Genomic DNA, 9220 nt, shown 5'->3' with positions numbered 1-9220 from the left:
CTATGTCCACTGCTACCCCTGCATCTAAGGATTTGGTGACCTGGTCATAGAAGGCCACCAGGATGGCCTGACAGGACCTGCTGCTAATGAACCCATGTTGGTTGCCCCTAAGCATAATCTCCCCCCTGGCCCCTCATGGATATGCACCAGAATAATTTTCTCAAAAAGTTTGCCCAGGAAAGGTGTCTGGATTTGTTCAGTATCTAACTGGGACAGCAGCTTGGATGAGACTTCTTATTCTGAAGCAGGCCTTCCTGTTGGATTAAGGAGCTGTTTCCAGGAGACAAACTGATCTTTTTCTTACAAAATATGTTGTCCACTGCTTGTAGATAAAGAAGTGGTCCTTGATATTTACACTTGCCTCTGTTGTTCCCATGCTGCCTATTATTGTTTTACTCCAGGTTACCCTTGAAGATCACATATAGAGCAGCAAAACAACAGCCTGGTCACTTACTGAGGTACCATTTGGCCTGGCTACCCATTTGGTCTGATTCCAGATATGTGTGTTAGAGGAAAATTCAAGGAAGCATAATATGGTTGGGATCCTACCTGTATTGCATCTCCCTTCCTACCCCATCCTGGCCATGGAGATCAATGGTACGCTTGTGCTGGCTGCCACCAGACTTGGATGTCCTATGACTGAAGATGAAGCATCCCCAGTGACATGGGGGAATGTCAAAGGGATGAGGGGGTCCTAGGCTCCACTGTTTTCTTCCTTCTGGTTCAGGAGACATAAAAAGCACACTGCAAACCATCTGTGCCTCTCAGACATTTCTTGGGTGATTGGAGTGAACAAGGTGAATTACTTCTCTGGCTGGAACGTCCTAGTTCAAGTTGACCTTTGTCACCATCTTGCATCTACTGTAAGAGGTGTGTGTGTGTGTTTTGAGAGGTTACAAACACAAAAACGGCAATCAGTACAACTTGCGTATTCTGTTAAATGCTCTCTTTTTCCTTTTCATTTCCCTTTCCCCTGTTCTTAGTTCCCTTCTGTCTCTCCTTTCCTTCCCCACTTTCACTATTTAGTTTTCCCTTCCCTTCTAGCTTTCCTCTTCCCCTTTTGAATGGTGTTTCTCTTATTTATCTTCCCAATGTGTATCTGCTCTCATTTCCTCAGTGACTGATTCTCCCTAGTCCCTTTTCTTCTTGCCTAGATTCCTCTCTTCATCCCCCCTGGGTGCCCGGGCCTGTCCTCTGTTCCTCTTTCAGTTCTTTACACTGTTTCCTGGGCCCCCATTTCTCAGTCAGCCTCAAGTCCCAGATCCCCCATCCCTCTTTCTCTCTCTTTCTACTCATGTCCTTGGCTTTTTAATGTCTGCTTATTAACTTCTTTCCATCATCCTGTTCACCACAAGCCCAGAGCTTATAGGGGAATGGATTCTGTTTCAGAGGAATGTGCTCCCTGAGATAACAAGAGGAGGAGTGGTCCTTGGAAGGCAGTGCAGGTATGCTTAGCTAAGCAGTTCTCTGCAGGGCCCCCACTGCTGTGGATGGGCTCCTGGGAATGCAAGAAGAGGATGTTCAGCAGGTCCAGTCTCCAAGTCGTAAAGAGAAGGCAGTTTGAAAGAACCCAGCAAAGCACCTCTACTACCGGGCTCCAGGAGCATAGGAAATGCTGTCCCCAGGTGTAGACTCCCAGAGGCAAAGATCCATGTGCACACTATGAAGTCCTGGGGACTGGCTCTTTTCCTGGACTTGGGCCTACCTCCCACAAGCCCATGTAGCCTGGGACAGAACCCAAGATTTAGCCTGTATATGGTGGACAAATACCATCAATAAAGCTCCTTGTCAGGTACCTCATTCTAGTCTTCAGTGCCTTGAGTTAGGAGGTTAAAGTTCTTTAGGTAAATCTGATATCTTTTATTAGACCAACTAAATAGCTGGAAAATTCTGAGTTAGGAGTTCACCAATGACCTGAAACGTAATTTGCGGCTCCATGTATTTCCTTTCCCTTGGTGCTCTAAATGTCTATACAGAGGGAAATTAGCTTCTAGCATACAGGAATGTGAATTTTCCCTTAAAAGTGGATGGCAGCTAAAATAGTGGTTCATTCTCCCTTGTCACAGTTACATACGTCCCCTGATGTGAACAAGTAAAAGCTATTTTGTATGAGAGAAGGACCCCTAGTGTCAAAACAGGTTTTAGCTGCATTGAAAATACAGGTTGGCCATTTAACACAGCATCACACAGGTGTACCAAGCCATGTTGTTGCTGTATGAATGTCTCAGATGATAAGGAAATGAACAAGGACACACACAGACAGTTAAATGAATATCAAAGCCTCACTCTCAGTGAATTAAGAATACTGTTCTGGTGTTGATGCAGGTCAGACCACATTCGCCTGCTACCATAACCCACAGTAGACAAAACTACCTGCAAATGTCAGTGGCAACATGTAGGGGGTGAAAAGGGGTACATGTGCACCCCCAAGAGTGCTGGTGCACCCCCACACAGCAGTGTTCCCTGCTTAGGCAGCGGGCACGGAGGGCAGGCAGGAGTGCTGGTGCCCCCCTAGGAGAACTGGCAGGGGACTGAGGGAATGTGGGTGTCAGGAGAAGTGCCACTAGTGCTTCTGGGCATGTCCCTGGCCCTTCCAGGCATGCCACTGGCACTTCTGGGCAGTGTTTCCTCTTAGAGCCAGCTAAGAGGGAATGCTGCTTCTGGGTCAGCGCACATGACCAGCTGCAGGGAAACCTCCCCACTGTTTGGCGCTGACTTGCCACTGGGGGGGCAAGTGCCCCTCCTCCAACTCGAGGTACTAGTTACCCATGGCAACTGCTATTGCCGAGTGCTGGGCAGCAGTTAAATAACCAGTCAGCCTCTAGGGTACCATTGGCTTTGTGCAGCAGAGTACTTAGATCAGGGCAGTAGTCATATGCTTGGCAAAGGAAATTCTGCTAAGAAGTTGTGGAACTAAAGTCCACTCCATGATAGGGCAGACTGGGCTCTTTAACCCTAGTCAGCAGCCTAGTCTAGGGGTGGAGCCCTGAGAGACAGACAAATGGATGATCTCCTTTGCTCTGGCACCTCCTGTGTCCAAGCTGGTTCCAAATGTACTGGTACACGTCTTTTCTTTGCATTAAATCAGCAAGCCTGAGAGGGGGAAACTGGTGTCTGAGCAGCTCAGTGCCTCCACACACACTGCCCAGGGTTTTGCACCCTAGAGAGGTCACTCCAGCTTCATTTTATCTTTCAAGCAAGGATTAAGTTTAGTAAGCTGCTGTCTTATTCAGTGTAATTCTGTTGTCTCGTGACACAGACAGATGCCTACTACACAAAAGAGAACCGAACATTGGAAGACATTGCAGAAAACCTGTCTCAAGCTCTCACCTTGAAGCCTCATGTAGCAAATATTTTATTAATAAATATTTTAGAAAGCTGTGCTCTGAAGATGGTTGAGGCATTGCTGTGTGGTGTTTTCTGCCTGGAAAAAATATCTGAGCTGCTTGGGTATCCAAACATTTAATATGCAGAACCTGTCGCAAGGAAAAATGTCTTGGGGTGAAATGTCTTTAATAGAAAGAGGTTAATATATTAGTGATTTATCTCATTTTAGTAATATCTTGCCTGCAACACAGTAACCTCTTGAACTATGTTTAACAGTGTTCAATAAAGATGATCTAAGGAGTTGTTCATGCTACTGAAGGATTCAAGAACTGTAGGCGAGAATCTATACATTACAAAACTTGTAGTAAACAGGGAACATGGATAAAGCCCTTTCCTGTGATAAACACATGGAATGTGGTGTTCCACTAGTCACTGAAACAGAGTCTGAATGGCTTTGTGAGGTGCCTAGATTTATTTCTGTGGAAGGAAGGTCTTGCGGGAGAGACTTTCATTAAAAAGAAAATACATTACGTTAAAACAATGACCTGCAGCAGCAGTACTGCTATAAGCCATTCTTGCCAAGACTGTCCCTTGAGAACAGTGCAGTATAATAATAATAATAATAATAAATGTATTATAAAGCATAGCTGGGAGATTGGTTTGAGAGCTGTCAGAATGAAAAGGCCCAATGGGCTTGGTGACTTTATTCTGGACCTGATTTGGAAATTCTTCAGGCATGCAATTGCACATTTCTAAGCAGCTCTGCATGCCAAATGTATGCCTGAATATTGACCCGGCCATGTGCAACTGCTTTGAATGCAAAATGTTATTGATTAATGATTCTGATGTGTGCTTTTATTGAACCATATTGTTAATTGTATTGGCAAATGAGGAAAACCTGAGGCTGGCTTGAAGGGTTTCAAAATCAAGACTAAAATGTCTTGTCTCCTAAAGTGTCACCTACCTTATTGACAAAGACTGTGTGTGTACACACGCATACGTGTGCTCTCCCTCTCTTTCTCATACTGACAAGAGCTGTTCAGAAAACTGCATCTTATAGTAATGTGTGACAGCATAGTTTTGGCTCACAGCTTACAAGACTTTGGTGGCTCTTCCTTTTGTAAAAAAGGATTTTATATGAGGAAGAGAGTGTGCAACTTACCGGGGGTGAACTGGGACATTTATTATTTCATATTTATACAGTGGTAGTGTCCAGTGACACTACCAGAGATGAGGTCATAGAATCATAGAGAAGTAGGCCTGGAAGGGACCTCCAGAGGTCATCTAGTCCAAACGCCTGCCTACAGAGCTGGCTTTTGGGAAACTTGTATTTTGGTGCCTCTCCCCCCTCCCCCAGTATCCTGCCCCCCAAGTTAGCAGCGCTGCTGCAGGCAGAAGCAGGTGGGCAGGGGTGCAGGGTGCAGTCTGGTGCAGAGACAGAGCAAAATGGTGCACCAGGCAAGCAGACAGGAAGGGACCTGCACTGTCGGGCCCGGCACCATCTGGGCAGTGGCTGGAGGAGAGTGGGGAGGAGGGAAGGGGGCTGGGGTAGGCAGTGCTCCTTCTGCCTGGGGCAGGGATTGGCCAAGGTAGGGTGGGGCAGGGAGAAAGTGCTGTTGTGAGTTTGGGCTGCTTGCATGTGTGTGCATGTGCATGTGTGTATATGTGGCACCCCCCTGACAATGGTGCCCTGGCAATCACACACATTGTCCACCCCTAAGAACAGCTCTGCCTGCCTGAGGGGGAATCATCCCTATCCAAACCATCCTATACAAATTCATTATCTAACCTCTTGGCAAAACTACACAGGCAACCCTGATGCACAGAAGACATAACACTTCAACCTGCCATCACACTAAGTTCTTGATCATACTAAGGTCTGCGCAAACATGCTCATTGATCTCAATGAATCTGCATCAATTTAAATCCATACATTCATAGAAGTCAGGTCAGAAGGGACCTTGTAGATCTTCTAGTCCGACCCCCTGCCCTGGGCAGTAGAGAGAACCGGGCTCAAATGACCCCAGCCAGATAGATGTCAAACCTTGTCTTAAAGCCCCCCAGGGTAGGAGCCAGCACCACTTCCCTTGGAAGTTGGTTCCAGATCCTAGCCGCCCTGACTGTAGTAGTGCCTTCTGATATCTAGCATGAATCTACTCTCTGTCAACTTATGGCTGTTATTTCTTGTTACTCCTGGAGGTGCTCGGGGGAACAGGGTTTCTCCCAAACCCCGCTGGTCCCCCCTAGTAAGTTTATAGACGGCCACCAGGTCTATAAAGTCCTCACCTCCTCTATCCAAGAGGCCTCTCTAAGGCCATATCTCTGCTGCTATGTTTTATTGCATTGGTTCACTCTAAATCAACCAGTGATGAAGCTGAAGTGCATCTGCACCACATTGTTCCACCACCTTCATGTGCTTCCCTTGCTAATCACTGCATCCACACACTTGTGTGTGGTTTGGGTTTTTTTTCAAATCAATGCTCAGCCCTCTGGAAAGATAGCACAGTCTAATGTTCTGCTGCTTAGCTGGATGCTCTTAATTTTTTTTCAGTGCATCTTTTGAAGACCACAGCAATCCTGGGATGGTTCATCAAACTGATGAACTCCTATGATTTCCTCTCCTGACATCTGTAAATTCTATCAGTGTCAGGTTTGCACAGACATACTGCTGAGGGCCATGTTTATGACAGTCATATATATGAACAGGAGGATGCACAGACAATCGAGGGTTGTGTTGGTGGATGGATTTAGCTCTATAAAACTGGCTGTAAAGCTAATGGAGGAAGAGGAGAAGGAGAATGAAGTGGAAAAGTTATTTTTTCAGAGCATTTATCTGGTTCAGTTTTGCTTGGTAGAGAACTGATTCTAGGATTTACCATATAGTGCTGACTGATGTGACAGGGTAGCAATGGGGAGCTGAGAGGACCAGTGGTGGCAGCAGGACTTAAGGAAGACAAATAAATAGACTCTGTCAAAGAATGGGAGCAGCAGAAGTCCAGCATATTATGCCACATTGCCTCTTGCTAAAACTAAACAAAAAATCTCCACTAACTTGGAAAGCTCATGATGCAAACTGAAGGCTAACAGATCTGAGGCATGCCCAGACTAAATAGTGCTCACAAGATTATGCACAGCCCCAAAGGGCTTCATAGAAACAGTAGGACCAGTACAGCGTGTGATGGAGGATGTTCCCTAACAGCTGTGTGCATTTGCCTTCCAGGGCCCTGGCATTCCTTTTCAGGCCTTAAGATGGTTCCAGGAAACCATCTCTCCACAACTTCTGTGACCTTCTGTTGGGATGCATTTAAAAGCTCCTGGGACAAATCCTCCCCTACCCCCACCCCACTATTCCTCTATTTTTTAAGTGGGAGATTTGTTAGCCTCTCTATGGGTAGTAACTTCCTTCTGAATCAGTATGTGGGGTAGGGCGGGCTGCCACTGTGGGCTGGGGCTGGGGTAGTGCTGGGCTCTTCCCGGTGGAGGTCTGAGCTGGGATGCGCTTGTGTCAGGCACTGGTGGTGCTGGAAGAGGGCTATGGGGGGTGGGGGGACTGCAGCCACTCCAAAATTCCCTGTAGCTCCCCGCAACCTCCCTCCCAGTGCAGCCCAGCCCAACACCCCCACTGGGAAGAGCCTAGCACTGCCCCAGCCCACAGAGCCTGCCCTGCCCTGCATGCAGATCCAGGGCTGCTTGCCCCCCTCCCTCCCCCGTGCCCTCCTGGGGTGTATGCAGCAGCAGGAGCCACCTGTGCTTCCTGGATGAGCCTCTTGTTGCTCTGTCCCATGCTCTGTCTTGGCTGTGTGGTGCCTGCCCCAGCCCCACTCTCTTCCTTGCCACAGAGACCTATGGTGGGGGGCTATGGGAGGGGTTGCAGCTACACTAGAATGCTCTGTAGCTCCCCAAATCCCCCTTCCAGCACCACTGTCATCTGCTCTGAGCATAGCGGGGCCAACTCCCTTGCCAGGAACAACCTGGCACAGTCCTGGCCCCAGCCCGCAGCCTGCCCTGCCCCATGCACAGATCATGGGGCATTTGCCCCCCCACATCCTCCTGGGGGCCGTGTGTAGTGGTGGCAGTGGGAGGGAGGGGCTCACTTGTGGCAGCTGCCACCATCCTGCACTGCTGATTCCCGCTGCTGCTGCCACACCCCACGCTGCTTTCCCATGGCTGGTAACATGTACAGCTCCGTGGGCTGCTGACAGGCTTCGCAGGCAGCCAATCATGAGCCCAGAACACAATTCCTTCCCCACCCTTGCCATTCAGACCCTCGCAGCTCTGCAGGAAGAGGGTGACCTCCTTGCTATCGGCTATTGGCTGAGGGTGGCAGCCCAGTGGCCAATCAGCAGAGTGAGCTGGGGTGAGGATGGGATGGCACCGTGATGTGCAATGTGGGGCTGGCAGTGCCTGGCATGCTCCTTCTTTTCCCCTGGATAAAAGGAGAAGTGAAGGAACATGCAGGGGGAGATGCTGCCGTGCCCTGGGGTCTGCTCTGTCCCCACCCACCTGCACGCCCTATGACCTTTCTAACTACCCCTAGAGGTAGGCATACCCCTGGTTGACAACCCTTGAGTTATGGCATTACTGCTGCTAAGGGAGTACAAGCTCCCATAGTAATGTCTGGGTTGTTTGTTGGCAGTCCTGTTTTTAGGTGCAAGGATGTGGGCCTCTGGATGTGTTCTGAAGGCAGTCCCTAGATCCTGCTGCAGTTGGTGGCTAGCTGTTACACGTGGATCCCCACAGGCCCCCATCCTTACCTTGAAGGATACTACCCTCAGCCAAATCCTTTGGAGACACAAAAGGTTCTTATTGAAAATGGCAATGAATTTAAAGGAATCTGGGATTTAGAGAAATACTAGTAATGGTGGAGTGACGGGACTCTGATTATGGGGATGTATGTATACTTTCTGGAAATGAAACTCAAACCCTGCTGTAGCTTCTGAGCTGCTTCCTGTGGAGACCCTGAGGATTCAGTGGAAGCAGCCCAGGGCCTGAGTGATTCTGGAATTGCCCCCAGCTCCATATCAACTGAGTCCTGCCAGACAAATGAATACAGGCTTCCAGGGGTGCAGGTCATGAATAAATGCTCCAGGTTTGTGAGCTAGGGCCCTGATCCAAAGTCCAAAGTCATGAGACATATCAGGGGAAAGACTGCCATTGATTACAGTAGCTCTTGGATTGGGCTCTTTCTTAGAACATAGCAAAGGAATGATTCAATGTGCTTGGGTCACTTTCCTGGGAAAGAAAAAGCTTTTGGACTGTCTAGTCACTCTGGAGGTCTCAAGGAGATTCATTGTTTTGAGAAAGGTGTTTGAGCTTCTATCTAATCCTTCACTGTGGGTCACCTCTCTCCCTATTCACCCTGTAAGCAACCCTACTGCTTCCCTCATAGAAAGCCTGATTTGACTCCCAACTCCTGAAGTTTTCCAGCAGACTTAAATGGGATAAGAAGCAAGCTCTAGGTGGTAGCGCAGCACAGTGTAGAGGCAGCAGCTAGAGGTTCACCACTACAGGGGAAAACGTCTCTTCCTTTTTTCGCCACCAGTGTGCGTCAAGTAGCCATTTATTTCAGCAGCAAAAAAGTGACACCCCCCACCAGCAGCAGGGGATGCAGGCCCCCCAACGTGGCAGGTGGTCAGATTTGACAGTTATAGGAGTGTGTGACAATTTCCCCCAAACAGCAAAGGAGGAGGATGTCCTGTATGCAATCACTTGCCCATTTAAGACTTTGTAGGAACTAAGTACTTGGCCACCATTGACACACACTGCTCTGGAAGTATTCTATGAAGAAATTAAAATGGGGCCTTAATGATGTGATGAAAATGGCAAGCCTCTCTAGCTCTGAGCCAGCCTATCCTTATAAATATTCAGAATAATAAAACTGTTAATGCGGCAT

This window comes from Crocodylus porosus, unplaced genomic scaffold, assembly GCF_001723895.1.
Source record: "Crocodylus porosus isolate Cpor-Errol unplaced genomic scaffold, CroPor_comp1, whole genome shotgun sequence".
In the NCBI taxonomy this organism is placed as follows: Eukaryota; Metazoa; Chordata; order Crocodylia; family Crocodylidae; genus Crocodylus; species Crocodylus porosus.
Note: the sequence above shows the minus strand (reverse complement) of the source record.